This window comes from Cupressus sempervirens, chromosome 11 (assembly GCF_028749045.1).
Source record: "Cupressus sempervirens isolate cs-2001-9-10 chromosome 11, ASM2874904v1, whole genome shotgun sequence".
NCBI lineage: Eukaryota > Viridiplantae > Streptophyta > Pinopsida > Cupressales > Cupressaceae > Cupressus > Cupressus sempervirens.
Window position 1 is genome coordinate 234,451,614 of NC_143128.1, and position 21,893 is coordinate 234,473,506.

Genomic DNA, 21,893 nt, shown 5'->3' on the forward strand with positions numbered 1-21,893 from the left:
AGCCATTTGGCTATTCTGACGTTGTGATCGATCGCTCCGAGAACCAGGTTTTTTCGCTGCTGGTCTTGTAATGAGTGTAGTTTGATTATTTACGTCATTATGTTCAATGAAAATTTACGCCATTTTCTTGTTTCTTTTCAAATTGTTTTCTTCAATGTAAAAAATGTCTATAACAAACTCATTTTCCCCGATTTCTTCATTATGTTATTATTATTTTTCTAAAATTTAAGAGTTAATTTTTTTCAAAATTTTAAGAATTTTTTTTATTTATATTGTTGCAGACAAGATTATGAGAAAAATGCTGCAATGTAAATCTAGGCTTGTAGTATTTTTAAATATCTAAGTTCTTGAGTTTGGAACACTTATCAGTACTGTTTATTTAATTCCAAGCACGTTTAGATCATTATGTTTTTATGTATTCTTTTTTCTTTAAGTATTAGTTGTGAAATGTTGACTATAATAATCAAGAAAATTTGTAGCAATCAAATAGTTCATATAATAAAGAGTAGTTGAAATCATTGAGACCTGGTGTTGTTGGAAAGAACATGAAAAAAAAACCTAGTATGTATTTGTTCTTAATGCTTAATTTTTGAAAAAATTTAAAACCTTTCTTAACTACGCATCCTTGTTTTATATGTTTCTTGCATATGAATTTCTTTATATTTTTCTTTTGAATATAAATGATCTTTCAAAGATCATAATGATACTAATACACGTAGACAAGAAGCCTTAGAGCCTAAGTTTTTTTCAACTAATTAATTTTCACCACTCTTGAAGGTGTAGGAGGGAAGTTGCTACTATGGATTTAGAGCAACAAGGGATTTGACTAGTCATTTTTCATTTCCTCTGTAATATTATGATCAAGATCTAGCATTTTTGTAATATATAAAAATACAATGCTCAATAAAGGAAGTTCTCAGAAGGGGTTAAAAGCCCCATTGAAAGACTGAATGGAACCCATTGGCCATGGTCATCCCTTAAAGTGGCTTAATTCTTTGACAGCTTAAAGAATGTTTTATAAGTCAAGGCCATTCTTAAAGGCATGTTGATTGTATCCCTTAAAAAAAATTCATTTAGTATTTTTTTAATAAATCTACTAATTTTGATTTTAATATTAAAGCAACAAAGCACTCAAAATAACATGGCATATACCCCATAATAATATGTATGCTTTAACCCATCACATATTAACATTGTTCATAAAAATCATAAATTACCATATTAAACACAACATTTAAAAGGCAATATGAGCTCACTTTATAAATGTAATTCATGAAATAATTTGTTTTCGCAATTGTTAAATGTGTATTTTAGAAATGACATTAAAACCCCATAATAATATGTATGTTTTAAGCCATTACATATTAATATTGTTCATAAAAATCATAAATATCCTAATTCAACACAACATTTAAAAGACAATATGAGCTTAGTAATTCATGACATGATTTATTTGCACAATAGTTAAATGTTTACTTTTAGAAATGACATAAAAACATAATTATAAATGACCAATTTTTTTGACATGCAATAAAATAAATGGATAAAGACGTGCACAACATATTGACAACATTACAAAACAACTAATAAACTTACATGTAATGTAAACAATATAAAATAAGTACGTTTATAAAGTGAGTTAATGTTAATGTAAATAATGAATTGGATTATCTTATGTCATGGGTTGTGTTATTTCATGTGATGTTGTGTTGTGGTTTTGTGGTTGTCTTAGGTCATTTAAGGAAGCCCATATAAGCTTCCACCTTCATGTGGTTGACCTTGTTAGTAAAGAATATGTGATTAAATATTATGCAAGCTAGGAGCAGCTTGTTTTAAATATTTTATGTTATTATTTTATAATTTATGCTATTTCATGTGACATTGTAATATTTTAAAAAAAACTAAACAATAAAAATATGGCACATAATAATTAAATGTGATTGCAAAAGACCAATTTTTTAGACATGACATAAAAACATGATTGCAAAGGACCAATTTTTTTGACACATAATATAACAAAGGGACGAGAAAGATATAACAATGAAGGATCTTAATACAATTGTGAAACACCACCCGACAAACTAGAGTGACACACCAAAGTTCCCAACATGAGGGCTAACAACCCAAAAAGTCATAGACCATCAAGATTTATATTTTGGTCCAGCCTTTGGAGAACGTAAAGACATATCAAACGAAGGTTTGGAGAATTTGATGTTTTTTCCTTTAACTAATGTCCATCCATCCTCCACCTTCCCAATAGCCTTCTGTCAATCCCTAGGGAAAACCATTGGAAAAGGGGTAGCCCCACTACTAACCCTCGCAACAGGAGATAAAACAGCTGAATCAGCACTAGCAATAGTATTATAGACAGAGTCAGCAGCAGAAGAAGGGACAACAGCAAAATTCAAATCTTTAAGGTATGATGTTGTTGTGTCTGTTTAGTTTAATATTTTTTATTTTCTTTGATCTTAATATTATTGATAAACAAAATGATTATTAATGAATCATAATCATTTCATAAAATGGTTCATAGTAGATAATTTTGAATAATTATTAACATAATAACATTACATAAAAGAACACTTAACATAGTTTGTTTTGTCTCTCTTGCCGCTCTACAATCTTGCTGCTCTTTTCAAATTTGAAGTTTGAATTTTGAATGATGGTGGGCCCTAAGCCTCCGGATCCACCGCTGTGCCCGAACCTACAACTCGTGCTTGCGGTGTGCAAGGACCTAGAGGACTTGCAGGATAGTTGTGGGTTGACTTATGTTGACACTGCTACTGTGGGTCGTGGAAGCCTTGTTGGTTGTCTTCTGGAGGGTGGCCAAAAGATGGATGATAGATCACTGTCGAGGTGGAGGAATGTGCTTGTTGGCACCTCGATGGCTAGTTTCCCAACAGAGAATCCCAAGATTACCCGTGGCCAGGAGGGTCCTCTGATTTCCCTCCCTAATAGTGTGGTGGACAATGTAACCTCAGGCCTCAAACTTTGTGTTGTTGGCAAATTTGTTGCATTTCATCCCACTATTGAAATGGTACGTAAGTGGGTGAGTCAGAAATAGAAGGTCAAAGGGAGCGTAAGTGTTTCTACTATGCCTAGTGGTCTCTTTTGTTTCAAATTTACCACTGAGGAGGATTTCAACTCCATTCTTTCTGGTACTCGGTATTATGGGAAACATTGTCTTGCCTTAACAAGATGGCATCCAGGCTTTGATGCTAGCATGGAGTTGAACAAACTGGCCCCAGTTTGGGTTAGGTTACCTGGACTTCCCCTAGAATTTTGGGATGAGAAGATCTTAAGGTGGGTGAAAAATTCTTTTGGTCATTTTGTCATAGCTGATAAAGTGACTATACAAAAAACATAGCTCGTTTATGCAAGGTTCTATGTGAATGTAGCCCTAAATAGAGCACTTCCCACTATAGTCATGTTAAGAACTAAATGGGGTGAGAAAATTTAGCCTATAGAATATGAGAATGCTGGCCTATTTTTCCAAAGATGTGGGCAGTTTGGACACCTCATTGTGGATTGTAAAGCCCAAATGCAAAAAGACAAATAGAAAGAGGGCTCTCCAGGGATTGTTATTGAGTCCTTGGGTGAACCTTTAGAAATACCAAAAAAAGTGGTGGAGACTCCTTCTAAGGCTACTCCCATTGTGCCTCCCACTTTGGAAAAAAGTTTGGACCTTCGAGAGGGGAGTAGTATTCAAGGACAAGATGAACTCGAAGGAATACCCTTTCAGAAGGGATTTAGAGGAATTACTCTGCTCACCTAAGAAGGGGCCTATTGCTGGTGGGTTACTGGAGGAGGGTGAAATAGACATGTCCCACTTGCTCTTGAGATACCCAACAACCCAGATGAGTGACAGCCACTAGGAAATTTTGTCCCCAGGCTGTGACATTATGGAAAAAGTTTATACCCCTTTGAGGTTGGTTAAAGCTTCCCTAGCAGAGATCGTGGCAAAAGTACTAGAAAGTATTGAGAAGATGGAAATGGAGCTTATCCCTACCTCACCTTAGGAGGAGGATAACGGGGAATGGGAGGTCCAAAAGAAGAAGAGGAGGGGGGGGGGGGGGGGGGGGAATAGATGTTGGTACTTTTGGGGCAGCAAGAATACCGTCTAGCAGAGCAACCAAGATGAAGAAAATAGCTAGGGATATGGCTAGTGGTAAGCAACTTACACTCGAGACAGTTACTAGATGTAAGAAATGAAATTCCTTTCTTGGAATTTGAGGGGGTTAAACAATCCCCAGAAGCAATATGCTTTGAAACAATATATTTTTTAGGAAAAAGTTGACTGTGTCTTAATACAGGAGACTAAAAAGTCTTGTGCTAGTTTTGATAAAATAGCTAGCTATATTTGGTCAGGGGCTGGGTATTTACATATGGATGTTGATAGAGCTTCGAGGGGTATTGCCACTATGTGGAATCCGAACTCTATGAAGGGTACTAAGGTTTGGAAGGTAAAAAAATTTATCAGTACTAATTTCCAATCTAGCAGCCAATGTTGAGGGTTGATCAATATCTATGCCTCTAATAGCATACTTGGGAGGAAGGATACATATGATAACTAGCTAGGATAGTAGAAACTATAAAGGGTGAGCAATTGATTTGTATGGGGGACTTTAATACCCCCCTTTACCATTCGGAGAAGTTGGGTGGTAATAGAGAATGCCCAGAAAGTTTGCAAGATCTCAATGACTTCATGAATAGGTTGGACTTTATGGATGTGGAGTTGAGAAGAAACCATATACTTGGACTAATAATAGGAAAGGGGAGGACCTTATTTAGGTTAAGTTGGAAAAATTATTGGTGTTAAGGAACTACAATAGACTAGGGAACTCCCACCTTAAGAACCTCACTAGAACTATTTCAGACCACTCCCCTATATTATTCCATTGGGAGGATGATTTTAAGGGTGGACATAAACCATTCGGATATGAAATTATGTGGTAGTCTCATTTGGAATTCAAAGAGAGAGTTCAAGATTGGTGGAATATAAGGATAGATGGTACCGCAATTTACAGGCTTTCTCAAAAATTGGATAATATTAGGAGGAATGTCAGGGTCTGGACTAAGAGTTCATTTGGTGACTTATTCAAAGTTAAAGGTGAAGTGGAGGAAAAGCTCAAAAAACTCCAAGGAGAAATTGCAAAAGGGATCAACCTAAAAAGTGCAACTCAGGAAGAGGAGGAGTATAGAAAAAAGTGGAAGGATATTCTACTAAGGGAGGAATTTTTTTGGAAATAAAGATCAAGAATTCAATGGCTTAAGGAAGGGGATAAGAACACTACTTTCTTTCACAGGTCAGCCTCAAACCATAAAAGAAGAAACACAATCAATAGGTTGAATGATGAAGGAGGAAGGGTCTTAAAAGAGCAGGAGGAGATGGGAAGACATGTGGTGGAACACTTTAGTAAAGCTTTCGTTAAAGACAATTTTGTAGGGAACCTAATTATTAGAAGAAGCTTGATTAATTCAGTTCCACAGATACTCGGTGTGGAGGAGAATAACCAGATAATTGGCAATATCACTGAGGAGGAGGTGAAAAGTGCAGTATTTTTTATGGAAGCTTATAAGGCTCCGAGCCCAGATGGATTTCCTCTAGTGTTTTTCTAGCATTTTTGGGAGGTTGTTAAATCGGAATTGATTTTTTCAGAACAGGAAGGATGCTAAGGAGGATCAACAAAACCTTTATTGCCTTAGTTCCTAAAATCCCTACTCCTTTGATCTTGCTTGACTTTAGACCTATAAGCTTATGTAATACTATTTATAAGATCTTTGCCAAAGTCTTGGTGAATAGAATTAAGCCTTTCTTGGAAAAAAATATTGATAGCCCTCAGAAAGGTTTTGTCTTGGGAAGCTAGATATTGGATGTGACTATAACCACACATGAGGTTATTCATTCTATGGAGAAAAATAGAAAATCGGGGATGGCATTTAAATTGGATATTTCCAAAGCTTATGATAAGGTCAATTGGGACTTCCTTCAGGATGTGCTAGAAAGAGTGAGATTTAATAATAAGATTATAAACTTGGTTATGATGATGGTTGGCTCAGTGCAATATTCTATCCTACTTAATGGTTCCCCCTGGGGCAACTTTGTTGTGGAGAAAGGGTTAAGAAAGGGTGATCCACTTTCCCCTTACCTCTTTATAATGGTTACTGAAATCTTAGGGAGGTCATTCCATAAATTAGTGAGTACAGGCTGTGTCAAAGGGATTAAACCTGCTACTCCTGCTAAAACTGAGGTCATTCAATAGTTTGTTGATGACACTTTCCTATTTGGAGAATCTTCAATAATGGAGGCAGAAGCTTGGAAAATGATATTACATAATTATGAAGAAATTTTAGGACAATGATAAAATTACCACAAGAGTAAGATTTATTTCTTTAATACTGAAGCCTCGTTACAAAGGAGGATAAGGAAAATTCTGGAATGCCAATTTGCTAGCCTTCTGGATACTTATCTTGGATTACTACTTACTACTAAGGAAGTGACTAATGACTTCTGGAATAAGATGGCGGAGAGAATTCAGAGGAAGCTTGCAGGGTGGAAAGGGAAGATATTAAGAAATGCTGAAAAATAACAACTGCTCTCTGGTGCTCTTCAAGAAATCCCTATTTACTTCTTATCCATTTTCAAAATTAATCAAATTATGGCAGAGAAAATTGAGAGAATACAAAGGAATTTCCTTTGGTCAGGGACAGAGGAGAAAAATAAATTGAGCTTAGTTAATTGGGAGGAGGTGTGTAAACCAAAGAATAAGGGGGGGTTGGGTGTAAGAAGGCTTCAAGACCTTAACAAAGCTCTACTTATGAAAGTTGGTTGGAGACTGGCTGAAGAGAATATGGATTGGGGCAATATAATGAAAGCTAAATATTTGTCTAATACCTCCATTAAGTGGAATCTATTTAGTAATGACCTTCCAGGAAGTTCAAAAATCTGGCAGAATATTGTTAAAAATAGAGGTTTATTAAGAGAAGGTTTGAGGTGGATTGTGGGGAATGGGTTCAATATCAAGTTTTGGGAAGACAGGTGGATGGGTGGGAAACCGTTGGTCTTCAGTAAATTCAGAAGATTAATGGAATTTCTTAAAGAAGATGTGGGGGGAAAAGTTGGAGACTATATTAATCAGGGGAGGAGGTGGAAAAAGCTTTATAAGGAAGATTACTCACAAGAGGATATTCTTTTCCTTAAGGAATTGGAAGAGTTGATAAAGGAACAGAGACTCCCCTTACTACCTCAAGAGGACACTATGGCTTGGGACCTAACTCCAAGTGGTAACTTCACTATCAAATCAGCATACGCATTCATGTTTATTAAGGACCCCTGCCCAACATTGTGGCATAAGGTATGGATTACAAACCTTATTCCTAAAATTAACATTTTTTGGTGGACGACTCAACATGGTAAAATCTTAACTTTGGACAACTTGAAAAGAAGGGGTTTTTATATAACAAATCATTGTTGTCTTTGTAAAGAAAAGGAAGAAAGTATCTCCCACCTCTTCTTAGAATGCCAGTATGCTTTAGGGATTTGGACTAAGGTCTAGGAAAGATTTGGATTAGATTGGGTTATGAAAGATAATTTGGGACAGTTTGTGGAGAATTGGTGCTATCCCTTTTATCACCCTAGATTAGTTTTTCTATGGAAAATTGTTCCACCATATGTTTGCTGGCACATATGGAAAGAAAGAAATAAAAAATTATTTAGGGAGGAGAGTAAACTGGAGGAAGTGGTTTTTGGAATTATGGACAAATTGTTGAACGAAAATTTACGAGTAGCTAAATGTAAAATGCCAAAGGAGGAACCAATTAGACATGAAGGCTTAGTTGTTGAAAGATGGGGTTGTCATGAGAATTTTTTCCTCTTTGATAACTCAAAAATGATAATGAGATAGCAAACGAGATGGACACTGCCCACCCTAATGCAATATAAACTGAACTTTGATGGTGCTGCTAAAGGAGGTTTAGGAGCGGTGGGAGGAGTGCTGCAGGATAGGAATGGTGATGTACTGTTGGTGTATGTAGGAAAGGTGGGAAATGGAAACAATAACTTGGCTGAGGCCATGGCACCGTTATGGGGCCTTTAGATGACAATAGAAATGCAAATTAAGGAGCTAACCATTGAGGGGGACTCCAAGTTAATCATTGACTTGGTTAACGGAGTGGCTAGACTGGGCTGGAATATTCAAAACACCATTATGGACATCAAGCATGTTTTGAATGGAATGGAAAGTGTCCACCTACAACACATCTATAGGGAAGGTAATAAGGTGGCAAATGTGGCAACTACCATGGGATTTAATACTATGGCTATCACGTGCTAGAGGAATTGGGTTGATCTCAACGAAGATATCAAGTCATTGATAATCAAGGAAAGAGGCGGGAATAATATATGATGATGACTATAAATTTTAAAAGTAGGGCCAAATTTGGCAACATGGTGATAATGTTCGCCAAATTTAACAATGGCTTTTTGGAAATAAAAGGAACACGTGGCCGTACAAATGATAATCAGAGTGATTATGAATTAAGAGAGATGTCATTTCACAATTATGGTAACCCATTGCAAGTTTCAAATTACTTCCCAATTGGAAGTACAAAAGATATCATTAATCAGGCTGTCAAAAAATGTTGGGGTATGAAAATTATGATTTTATACATTCATGACTCCCATAATTATCTCACATAGGATTTTGGAGCTTATCAAGCATAGGTCTACAAATTTTATTTGCTTGTTGTTAAAGGATTTAAGGCATAGAGTAATTGCAGAGAGTTTGTAATTGGGAAAGTTTAGATGTGTATTACTAAATAAGGGGAGCCAAAAATTGGTGAATTAGAGATGGGTGGGCACTTGAATAGGCTGGAACCCACAAAAATGGAGAATTTTAAAGATAGGATGGCCACATGGGTTCTTCTAAAGGAAGGGGGTTTTTTTCCCTACATGCAGTCGATGGCAGGGTACGATGAGAATTGTGCACTCCAGTTTGTTAATGGATGGAATGATAGAAAGGTCAGCATTAATGGAATCACCTTCCAAGTCATTGAGGAAGTGATTGCCATGGCGACTGGACTCTCAATTAAAGGGAAAAAATGGAGAAAGGTTATCAAATTTTTTGATGAGGCCAATATGAATAGCTTCTTTGCAGAAGATGAGGAGCCGATTTGTTATCGAGGAGGGTTTAAAAGAGACAAGTTGCTTGCCCCTTGGGATGATGTGTGTCTGGTCCTTATGAGCTATTTGATGCTGGAGGGCAGGTTTGATGTCTACTATTACTATCATTTCCCTTTGTTAAATCATTTTAGGAATAGGGATTTCATTTCTATCCCTTTTTATCTTCTGCATTCTCTTGAGGATATGGTTGTTGATGTTAGAGAAAAAAGGAGTAAAAGTTTAAATTTTACCATAATTCATCAAGGTTTAATCTTCTGCCTCTATCAGTTTCACCTTGCCCTGTGCCCCCCTAGGGTGGTGGTGGTGGATAACCAGTGCCACTACCAGACTTCACCCCCGAGCTCTAGTACGGGCATTAAAATTCACACCCCATGACCCTCCCATAGTAAGGAAAACAAGAAAAAGAAAAAAATTGATATAACAATGGAACAAAAGGGAAACAAGAAGATAAAAATTGAAAAATCGATTGAGGTTGATGGAGAGAACTCGGAGGAGGAGACTGGGGGTAAGGATAGGAGGATTTCTGGTAGGCTTGTACAATCTCAAGCTAGGTGCAAATAGAAATCCATCAAAAATTCGGTTGAGGAGGTTGAGGAAGATAGTTCTGAAAACAATAATGAAGGAAGGGAGGAGGAAGATATTTCCAACTCCAAGAAGGATGATGGAAAGGAGGAGGGAGAGAAAAAATTTAATTCGGGGGATAATTTTGTGGATAATACTCATACCTAGGTGTCTGCTAGTAATGTTGTGAATACGGAGATTACCCATGTGTCTGCCAGTTTTTCCCTCAAACCCATTACCTTTTGTGAAGAGAGCGGCAAGATGGATACCTCCCCCATTACTATTCCCTCACCAATTAAGGATAATTCTAAGGTTTCCTCTAACCCAAGGGTTTTGCAGGATGATATCTAGGTGCAGAAAGCCAAGGAGGAAGCACTAAAGGTAGAAGTCGAGACTAAAGAAGGGACTAAGGTGCTACAAGACTGGTATGCTAATCTAGAAAGGAGGGTTAAAACTTTGGAGGAAGGGTTTTTTACCTTCTCCAAATTTGGCCTCAAAGTCACACATGTTGCAGCTACCACTCTCCAGTTGCTGGCAAAGGAAAAGGAGGACATGGGTATGGATATGGAGGACCAAAAGTTGCTCTTCAAGTTCCTCATGGATGACTAGGCCCAAATCCTACTGGATGCAAAAGGGAAGGGGAAAAAAGATAATTATGTTTCTTAGTTTACTGGGATCCTTAGATCCAAAACTTTTTATGTCTTACTACTGGTTAAGGTTTTGCTAGTATACAGATGTTATTAAGACTTGGTTTGGCCTGTTATGCAAATTTTGGTTATGTTGAACTGTTGTAGTCTACTAGCTATCTCTATTTGGTTTTAGCTTAGTTGCTCTTAAACTCTATTAGCTTTTTTGCAAACATTTGGAACTTTGTTGATGTTTAATTAGTCTTTCGTCTGCTAGTAATGTGCTAGTTACCAGCTTTTTGCTTGTATGGGCTGACCCCCTCATTTTGGTCACTTTTAATTTCAAAAACATTACATATATTCTAATCACATATAAACATTTCTCATAAAAATCATGAGTTACACATATAAATAAAACTTGTTTGTAAAATTTGTTAAATGTGTTTTTTTAGATGACATAAAATATGTTTACAAACAACCAATTTATTTAACACATAATAATAAAAAATGGATAAAGATATGCACAACATATTAACATCCTTACAAAACAACTAATAGTCTTACAAACTTTAAAATAATTATTTTATTTATTTAGCCATGGACATCACTAAATAAACCATGAAAAACTAAAACTTATATATGTAATGTAAATAATATAAATAAATACCTTCAAAAAGTGAGTTCATGTTAATGTAAATAATGAAATAGTAAATTGAGTGGTTGTGTTGTGTTTTTTAATTAAATATTCTTGAAACTAAGAGAAACTTGATTATAATATTTTATGCTATTTAATTATAAATAATATTTAGTAATTTATGCTATTTCATATGACATGGGGAGATCTTAGAATAAATTTTTTTAAATATGATTACTAAGTTGTAATAATCATTAAATTATTTGACACAATAAAGATAGGGCATGTAAGAATTAAATTATTGGACACATAACAATTAAATTTCTACATTTAGACATGACATTAAAACACGATTGAAAAGGACCAATTTTTTTGACACATAATATAATAAATTTCCCCTTGCATTGTTTCATTTAGTATTTTTATTTTTAAAATTTACTAATTTTGAGAACACAAAGCACTATTTGGTAAATAAATTGATGATTAAGGAATCACAAGATACTTCGTAAAATGGTTCATAGTAGATAATCATAAATAGTCATTATCAAAATAACATGACATACATAATATGTATCTTCTAACACATCACATATTAACATTGTTCATAAAAATTATAAATTGCCCATTCAACACAATATTTAAAAGACAATATGAACTCACTTTATAAATGTAATTCATTACATGATTTGTTTGTGCAATTGTTATATGTCCATGATTGCACAAGCCCAACTTATTTTACACATAATAAAATAAATAGATAAAGATAGGCACAACATATTAACATCATTACAAAACAACCATTAATATTTCTTATTTGTTAAGTCTATTAATATATATATATATATATATATATATATATATATATATATATATATATATATATATATATATATATATATATATATATATATATATATATATATATATATATATATATATATATATATATATATATATATATATATATATATAGACATACATACATACATACATACATACATATAGACATGTACATACATATATATTTAGACATATACATACATATATACGTGTGTGTGTGTGTGTGTACATACATTTATTTATTTATTTATTTATTTATTTACACACACACACACACACACACACACACACACACACAGTTGTTAATAATATCTAATGGAAATTAACTTCAATAACCAATATTGATAAACATTAAGACATGTCTCTTCTACTCCTATATACATGCATCCAGATTTACAACACTTAGAAAAACTTAAAAATAAATAGTGCCATTAAATTTGCAAGGATCCTCCAAACTTAACATCATTAAGTAAAATACTTATTTATATATAAATTATCAATATTTAAGGCTTTATAAATTTTCATTATTTTATCTTCTAAGCATGTCACCTTAAGGCAGTGATGGGTTGTCTCATAAGGCCAAGGGAGTGCAAGGAGTGCCCTTCCTTTGGGCTTAGAAGGGAAGGATGCTTTGAAAATCCAATTATAGTTTACTCAAACCCATCACTTGGTTGACCATTACGCTAAGGAGGAGGACAAGGGTGGAAATGCAAGAGGGAAACAACTATGAGATTTGACACTAGGTATACCCCTTCCTATGGATGGAAAAACACCACATGATGGCCAAGAAAGATGGCATCCTCTCTTGGGCCTCAAGTAGAAAATTGTCCAAAGAACATTAATAGGCCCCTTATCCTAACTCTCCTACGAAGCTGAAGTCCCTTCCTTTTGTTAAATAATAGAGGATAGATTTGGTTTATGGTTAAAGCATTGTGCCCAAACATGAGAAAGAAACAAGGTAGAAACAAATCTTTAAGGGTAAGGTCCCATTGAAGGGTGCTTCCTAAAAAACTTTAGGTGCTACTTAGACTTTTTAGTAAAAATTTTAAGTTGACATTCCACACTATAGTTCAGCTTAAAAGTTTGATTTCCAAAATTTAAGGATGTTTGTGGCATCATGAAGCATGTTATGACTTTAAAAAGAAATCAAGTTCTTTCATAGATTAGCCAATTGAAAAGTGGAAAAGAAATCTTCTAAGAAGGTGAGACAATTTCTAACCCCGTTCCTATTTCATTTGTTGAAATATGTCATCCTAATAAACTAAAAAAATTCAAACTAACATTTGCATCAAAAGATAATGCAATAATGAGGCCGATAGTAATATATAGGAAGTGCAAATGAGAGTAGTAATAAAAAATTATTAAATTAAGATTAAAATCATAATGCTATCTACAAAACAAAACCATATACTCTAACCTTAATATGACACGTTATTTCTAACAATAATACTAATCCTAATTTAATGGTCTATGACCAACCATTTTTTTAGTATCAAATATGTAATGGACAATCTTAATTTTTTAATACATTGTCAATATTGTGTTCTCCTTCCTCTTCTGCATCTTCTTATGCCACTTCTTCTCCTTCTCCTTCTCTTTCTTCTCCTTATGCTTATGATTTTTCTTCTCCTTCCCTTCCTCCTCATTTTTCTTCTCTCTTCTATTTGTTTTTTTTACATATTCTTTTTTTCTTCATATTTTATCTTTTCATCAACTACTTCAACAAATTTTGAATTTTAAGATTAATTACTATTATCAATGCAAACAATATGTTTAGTTTTTATCTACGTTTATTTGTTTTTTATAATTAATCAATTTGGATATATAAATTAGGACAATTTAAGTCATATTTTCATGAGATATATGCCATTAAATTTTTATGAAAATGATCTAAGATCTTCAATAGACCTATCAAAAAAAACTCTACATACAAATAAATAGTATTGTCTTAACAATTTTGACATATAATAACTTACAAATGAAGTTACATGTAGTCATAGAGTTAAATTGTATGCTTCATAATCAATCAAAATTTAACTTCATGGAATGTGCAATAATTATAAACATATAGTATAATGCATCTCTATAAATCAGATATAACATATTGTTGTTTATAATGCAAGTATTCGTAGAACTACACATACATTTAAAATACTATGTATTTTGTAGAATGAATTGCTTCATGAACTTCAATAATAGATCAAGATGCACAATTATTTGAACAAAAAAAAATTTAAAAAATAAAAATCTTCATCTCCAATAGCCTATTCTTCTTACCCTTCCCCTTCATAATCAAAACAACTAGTTAAGGAGTTGGTAGCATGGTAACAATATAGATAGCAATAACTTTCTTAACACATATCTACATTTAGCGTGAACAAATCAAATTATTTTGTAAAGTTCAAAAAACTCTCCCAACAATTTTACACAACTACAATGTTGTACAACAAATTAAATATTTTATAATTTAAATATAAAAATAATTTTTTTATTTATAATATATTGTAAAATATTCTAACTTTTTTTTTTTCTAAAATTCAATAATTATATCCGACATAGATTACTTAGGAGATTAAATTATTTTTGGTCAACATCTTTTACGTTGAATTGTTTTCTCTTATTAAATTTAGAGCAATTTAAATTATAAGATAAATCTACTACTTTTTTGAGTTCTCCAACCTGTTTTCTTATTTAATATTCCAGAGAACCAACATTAAGACTTGGCTAAGATCAAGTTATTAGATTCTTGAAAAAGAAATGAGTTAGTTTATATATGCAAAAAATAAAGCTTTCATGCAACAAATATTCTTTCTGAAGTACAATTTATTCACATACTTTTTTGAAATAATATAGAATCACAACTTTAGATTTTGTATTAACAATTACAGGCTTCAATTCTTAGATTTTATCATGAAGAATCAGATTATAAAAGCTCATCAAAGGGATGGGTGTGTTTGATATATTCTAGACTAATGTTCTCGATATCTTCCCATAATCGTGCCTAATCTTCTTGCATAAACTTATCAATCCAACCAAAATATAGAGGAAATACATTAGAAAATTAATATTTATTCTTATTACAGACTTCCACTCGTTTAACCTTCTTTAATCTTCTGTAAGAAATATGGGAAAAAATAGAACATTGTTTCTTCTCAATATTTTTTTATCATAATTGCAGGGCCTTGGAGTCAATCTATCTTCATTTATATTGATTATAACTATTTCCAAGTCTCCTAAAAACACACTTTTAAAAAATCTTCTACAAAGAAGATTAATAGCAATTTTTTCTACTTTGGTTGTATGCATCATAGCTACAAACATGGAAGTTATATCGGATAGAAGAATCATCCTTTGTGACCATTTTTTTTACATAAGAAAATTTCCTTGATGATTAAGTCATGGCATAAGGACTTCAATCAATCTTTGGAACCCTTTTGTAAGATACCAATTTGGGTTTTCCTTCCTAACCTCCCTATTCATCTTTGGATGGATTATATTCTTAAAGAAATTGGGAAGGCTTTAGGAGACTTTTTAATGGTTGATTATAATCAGGGCTTTTTTTAGTGGTGAATCTTCACCAATTGGCAATTCCATCTCTTTGGGAAATCATCATTTGGAAAATAAAACCTACATATGGAATCAACCGCGTCACTGAGATATTACATAATTTATGTCCAAAGCCAAGGATAATTGCCCATTAGTTTACACCTGATATTTTCTTATTTGACAATGTTATTTTGTCCTTAGCATAGCAGGAGTTGGAGCGAGAATTGATGAGATCAGAAATAATGAAATCTAAAATAGGTGCTTCAGTCCAGGATGGTATAGAGAAGGGTTTTGGGGCCTACCATGAAGAGGAGGACTAGGGGAATAAACATGCCTTTGGGAATGAGGGTCCACGTGTACCAAGGAAGGAACCCAAGAAGGATGCATTGATATCTGGTTAGACTATGTCATGCCCACATTATGCTCTAAAAGTCCTCGATGTGGGTTTGATTGGTCGGTGGTCTTCTCTCTTTAGTATCAAACCCACAAGTCTTCCTTCCTAGAGATAAAGGATATCTCAAACAAGGAAAAGGGACAATATGCTATACAGATTCCTAATGAGCTAGTAGACAATAATTTTGCTACTATGGCATCTTCTCTAGTTGGGAAGTGCATTGGTCCAAGGCCAAATATAAACATTGTGTGTACCTATGCTAGAAACAATGGCACTTGAAAGGTCATGTTGAGATTGTGGCTATGGCCAAGGGATTCCTATCCTTTGAGTTCTCTTGCCTGGAAGATCTCACAAGGATCCTTTGCGTAGGGTCATGATCCTTTGGCTGATCCACCCTTGCTTTGCAGAAACAAACCTCAAAGATGGATCTTAATGATTATTTCTTTGTTCAAGCTCCTCTTTGGGTTTTCCTTCCTGAACTTCCAATGGATTTTTGGTAAGAGGATGTTTTTGATGGCATAGTTAAATCTTTTGGGGAGCTTCTATCCATTGACCCCATTACGGTGTCAAGAAGTTGGTTAACATATGCTCAGATCTATATTGGGGTCAGTGAGGGCAAACATGTCAAAGGTTGTGTATCTTCACTGTAAACTAGGAATGCACATTTAGAAATTGGTCTTTGAAAGCATCCCTTTTGCATGCTTCCATTGTAAGAAAGCAAGCCATGTGGCTAAGTTATGTCCTAGATTTCAAGAGGAAAAAGCTAAGAAACAGTTGCAGAATAAGAATAAGGCCAATTAAGAACTCCAATGAGGGAGAAAAGGTATGGATATAGAAGGAAATTATGAATTGAGAAGAAGGGCTCGGGCAACAACAAGAGGACCAGGTGGGAGCCAAGACCTCGGCTGCTATTATGGTTCAAGGGAAAGATTTCAAAGGAATCTCCATTATGGAAATTGATACACTTAAGCCTTTGGTAGCTAAGCAGCAGGATACAAATGAGGCAAGCAATAAGGATGTTTCTCTTGAGAGAGATTATGAGGATCTAGCTATCCCTCTTATTTCAAATCCAATAGAGGTAAATTTTAAGGGGGATTTTTTTCTAGGGAGTTAGGGATTGTTAGCATTGATTATGTAGCAGAAATAGATATATCCCAAGTCCTAGACTCCCAGACTCTTGTAGGGTGTGAGGAAGTTGACCAAAAGTGTGGTCCCTCTCCTAGGGAATCTAATATTAGTCTCATCCTAGGAGTAGCTTCTCCTAGGAAGGTTTCAAGAGTAATGGAAATGGTTAGATCCTCATTGCCAAGCCAATTAACTAGAATGGAGGCTCTTTTTGCAAGTTGTGTAGATGAGAGACAGGGGGAATAGACTACAATTAGAAAGAAAAAGAATAGTAGAGACCCTAATCTAGTTTCCCCAACAGCTACCAGAAGTAGAGTGAAAGATGATGTTGGAGAAAAACCTAAAACTCCTAGAAGGAAGAGTCACAGCCAGAATAGGAAAGAAGAAACTAGAAGGAATCTAGTGAATGGGAGTTAAAAGACCATCCAAGAGGCTTGCCTTGCAAAGAAGAGATGAAGGTCATATCCTGGAACATACGTGAGCTTAACAGGGCCCACAAACAAGTGGTACTTAGAAACATGATTAGGGATCATAGATCAAATTTTATGCTTATTCAAGAAACAAAAATGAAAAAGGAGAGTGTGCAGAGAATCTCTTTCACTAGTAGGATGGAAAGGTTTGCTATGAATTCATATGGGGCTTCAGGGGGTTTGCTCACCCTCTACAACTCAAAAATTTTCAAGTCCCAAGTCTTCTATGGTGAAGGTAATATTTTGCTCATTCAAGTTATTAATATCAAAACTCATGAATTCTGGTATCTTTTGAATGTCTACACTCCTAATTCTAAGAATGGTAGGAGGAACTATTGGGTAAATATTAGAAATATTTTAACCAGATTCCATGTGGGATATTGTATCATAATGGGGGACTTTAATTCCCCCTAAAGGGACGATGAGAAACAGGTGGGTCTGGCTCTAGATCAAGAAAGTAGGCAAGACCTTTTAGACTTCATCAATGATTTGGCTTTGATGGATGTTGATCTTTAGGGAGGCTTCTTCACTAGGTTTAATAGGAGATTGGGTAGAGATTGCATCCAGCTTCGGCTAGACAGGGTTCTCGTATCTTTATATTAGATGAATTCCAACTATTGCAATTTATCTTTAATGGCTCAAACCGATTTAGATCACTCTCCTATTTCTCTCACTTTGGATCCCATTGCTATAAAATGTAACTTCCCCTTCAAATTTGAAATAATGTGGACTTCTCACCTAAATATCTTGCTTCATATCTCGGAGTAGTGGAGCATTCACATAGAGGCCACTGCCATGTTCAAGGTGGCCAAGAAGTTGAAAAATATCAAGCTCAATATCAAGAAAAGGAATAAGTCAAATTTTGGTAACACTTTCCAATCCAAAGCTAACATCTCAAAGGACCTCAACATTATTCAAGGAGTTATTTAGAAGGACGAATATACTAAGGTAAGGCTGGAGGAGGTAAAAATCATTCCTACTGAGCTTCACAATATTATTAGTCAAGAGGAGGCTTACTAGAAATAGAGATCAAGAGCTATTTGGTTGAAAGAGGGGGACCAAAACACTAGATTCTTCCACATCTCTACTCTAAAACATAGAGTACATGAAATAATTAGTAGAATCAAGAAGGAGGATTTTTTTTGGAGGAAGAAAAATATATAGTGGCAGAGGTCATCTCTTTCTTCTCCAATCTTCTAACGAGAGACCTCAATCTAGTGGAACGTGATTAGTAGGATATTATCTCTAATATCCTAGCTTTGATCTAGCTAGAACATAACTCCATGATTGAGGCTATTCCTTCCCCTTTGGAAATTGAGAGGGTTGTTTTCTCCCTCCTTGTGGACAAGTCTCTGGGCCTAGATGGTTTCCCTACTTTCTTCTTTCACATGTTTTGGGAGGTGGTCCATCAAGATGTTGTCAAAGCAGTTCAAGAGTTTTTTGGAGCTAAAATTTTTCTCAAGTAGGTTAATGCTAATTTTTTAGTGATTATCCTAAAAGTGCTAGGGGCAGATTATATGGATCTGTTCAGATCTATCAGCCTCTTCAACTCATTCTACAAGATTATTTATAAAGTCCTAGCTAATAGGATTATCCATATCCTCCCTTTAATTATTGCTCCTCAGCTGTCTAGTTTTTTTCTAGGGAGACAAATCTTGGATTCTATAATGACTATTCACAAAGTCATCCACTCTTTGGAAGAAGGCAAGAGAGAAGGCTTTCTCCTAAAGCTTGACCTATCCAAGGCTTATGATCGGGTGGATTGGTCTTTTCTCTTCAAGGTTCTTAGAGCCTTTGAGTTTGATTCTAAGGTTTGTAAGCTTATCAACCAACTGATTTCTACTTCCTCTTTAGTTTTTTTGATCAATGGTTCTCCTACAACATTCTTCAAACCCTCAAGGGGGATTGGAAAACTAAGACCTTTCAATAAAGCTCTTCAAGCCAAATAGATTTGGAGAATCTTTTCAAGAAAGGGGGATTGGCGAGATATCATGGAAGATAAATACCTTTTGAGACCTTCAATATGATACATGTTCGATGATGACACCAATCCCAAGGGCTCAAGCATCTGGAATGGCATGCTCAAAGCTAGAAAAATAGCCAAATGCGAGGCAAAATGGAGAGTAAGAAATGATAAAGAAATTCTTTTCTTGCAGGACAATTGGTTGTTCCAAGGACTTCTCCTTAATTTTCCTACTTTTGACAAATGGGCTAATACCTGCATTCATAGGTTTGGTAGAAAAATTAGTGACTACAAATTAGGCAAAGATTAGGGAGACCTTTCTTTAATCTCTGAGGATCTAAAACCTTTGATGACTATCCTTCACTTAGTGATTTTGAATGATGATCAGGACCAGTTAGTGTGGGAGAATACTTCTCCTAGCATTTACTCGATGGCATTGGGTACCAAGCTCAAATGAAACAAGATTCCAAACCTGAATGGGCAAAGGCCTAGTATCCCGATCTTATTCCTAAAATCAACATCTTCTTTTGGTTTTTCCTCTAGAATAGGGTCAAAGATAAGGTTGTTGTTGTTGGTCCAGTGCCTTTTATTTCAAATGACTCTACTTTGGCAATGGGGAGTGGTCTTCTCTTAGCCAATTGTTGCAAATTAGAGTATTGTTATGGCTGGCACTACTAAAGTAGTTGAAGATTCTTGTGTGGATTCAATTTTTTCTAGCCCCTCTAAGGTGAATTTTGTCTTTGGTGGTGTTGTGAAAGTTACTTTTGTTGGAGTTGTCTCTATTTTTTCTAGCTCTAATGATTTATTGGCTTGGTAAGTCGAGGCAACCAAGGTCGTAGATGGATGGATCATAGTCAATGGTGTTTACATTCAAGGAAGCCTTCTCTTCCTTTTGATATGTCCTTTAAATATCACAATTGAGATCCATAGGGAAATCTTAGGGCTGATGGTGTTTCTTACATGTGGGTGGTTGGTGCTTGATTGGTTCATTTTTTGTAACTACTAGTTTGTGATTGTGAGGTGCAAGATCCCTACTTCAAAAAGTTGTTCTTTTATTTTCTTGTCAGTGGACTGGATTTTCTTTGGTGCCAGACCTATTTTTTGTGAGAACTTGTTGTGTCTAAGGGCTTCCTTGACTATCTTTTGATGTATTCGGATTGTCAAAGGGTTTCAGGGTCCTTTCAAAACCTGTTTTGCTTATCAAAAACTTAAAATTTTGATTATTATTTCGTCATTTATTTTAAAATTTTCAAGGTTGTTAGTTGTGTTGCAATTAACATGATTATAATATGTTATGGTCAAGTAGTGCATCCTTATCCATTTATTTTATTGTGTTAAAAAAATGAAGTCATATTTGTATAGGAAATGTCAAAAATTACATTGATAGAGTGAGTTTACAATTGTGATTTAAATGATAATTTGTATAGTTAACAAATCAAATTTTAACAATGTATAATTTGCAATTGTGATAGATTAAAACATGCATATTATTATGGTTTAAAATAATATTTAGACTAACTTTTAAAAAGTCAAGATTTTATATTTTTAAATGAATGAATATTTTGGGTGTAAAAAATTCAAATAATGAAATAGCTTTAAATAAAAAATATTATATATATTATAAATACATAGAACATTATAAAAAAGTTTATAATTCAATATCATAAAACACTATAGGGTATGTGCAAGATCATGGTGTACCAAACTATGGCCTTAAGTGGCAGTGAAAAATCAGCAAATCAAGGTTATGTCAACTTGACACATAATTTTAAAGTGGTTATGTAATTTATATCAAAAAGTTGTAAGAAAATAATTTGTAGTAAATTGAATGTAGTTTCTAAACTACTAGGCCTTATCAGGACAAAAAAATAATTGATTGGTCAAAAGTTTGGATTTTAATGTAGTACTACGAAAATTTCAGGGAAAAAATAAAAAGTAGGTGTATGTCTGACCGCCTTAATCCAAATCAAATGATAATTTTTTTTTAATATAATTATAGATATAAAAAGTAGACTCATGCCCAGATGTGACACATATTTTTTGATATTTTTATTCCAAATAAATAATTAAATATGAATTTTTTACCAAAACTTTATTGGAAAAAAAAAATCCTATGTCTAACCACCTTAACTAATAGAAAATTTTACCAAATTTAATTTTTAGTTTATTTTTCTTATACTAGGAAAAGCATAGAATGTGACACAACTTTTAGATTTAAAAAATGTTATACCGTTTAAAAGTTATAGCTATTTTTCAACCAGTATGTCAATCAACACTTTACAATAATCTTCATTGATAATTAACTAATAAATACTTATTGAACTCAGAATTTGACAAAAATTATATCGATGGAATCTCGAGAGGATATGAAAAAACCCTTTTTGTTTCATTCAATTTTGATCAAAATAACATTGTCAAAAAGCTATCCGGAGTCTAAGTGTCACTAAAACCCTTCTCAAACACATTTTTTGGGTTGATCGAGCAGGTTTGGTGAATACCAGGCCTAATCGGATATCCAATCTCAAATTGGATATCCGATATGGCTCAGTGAGC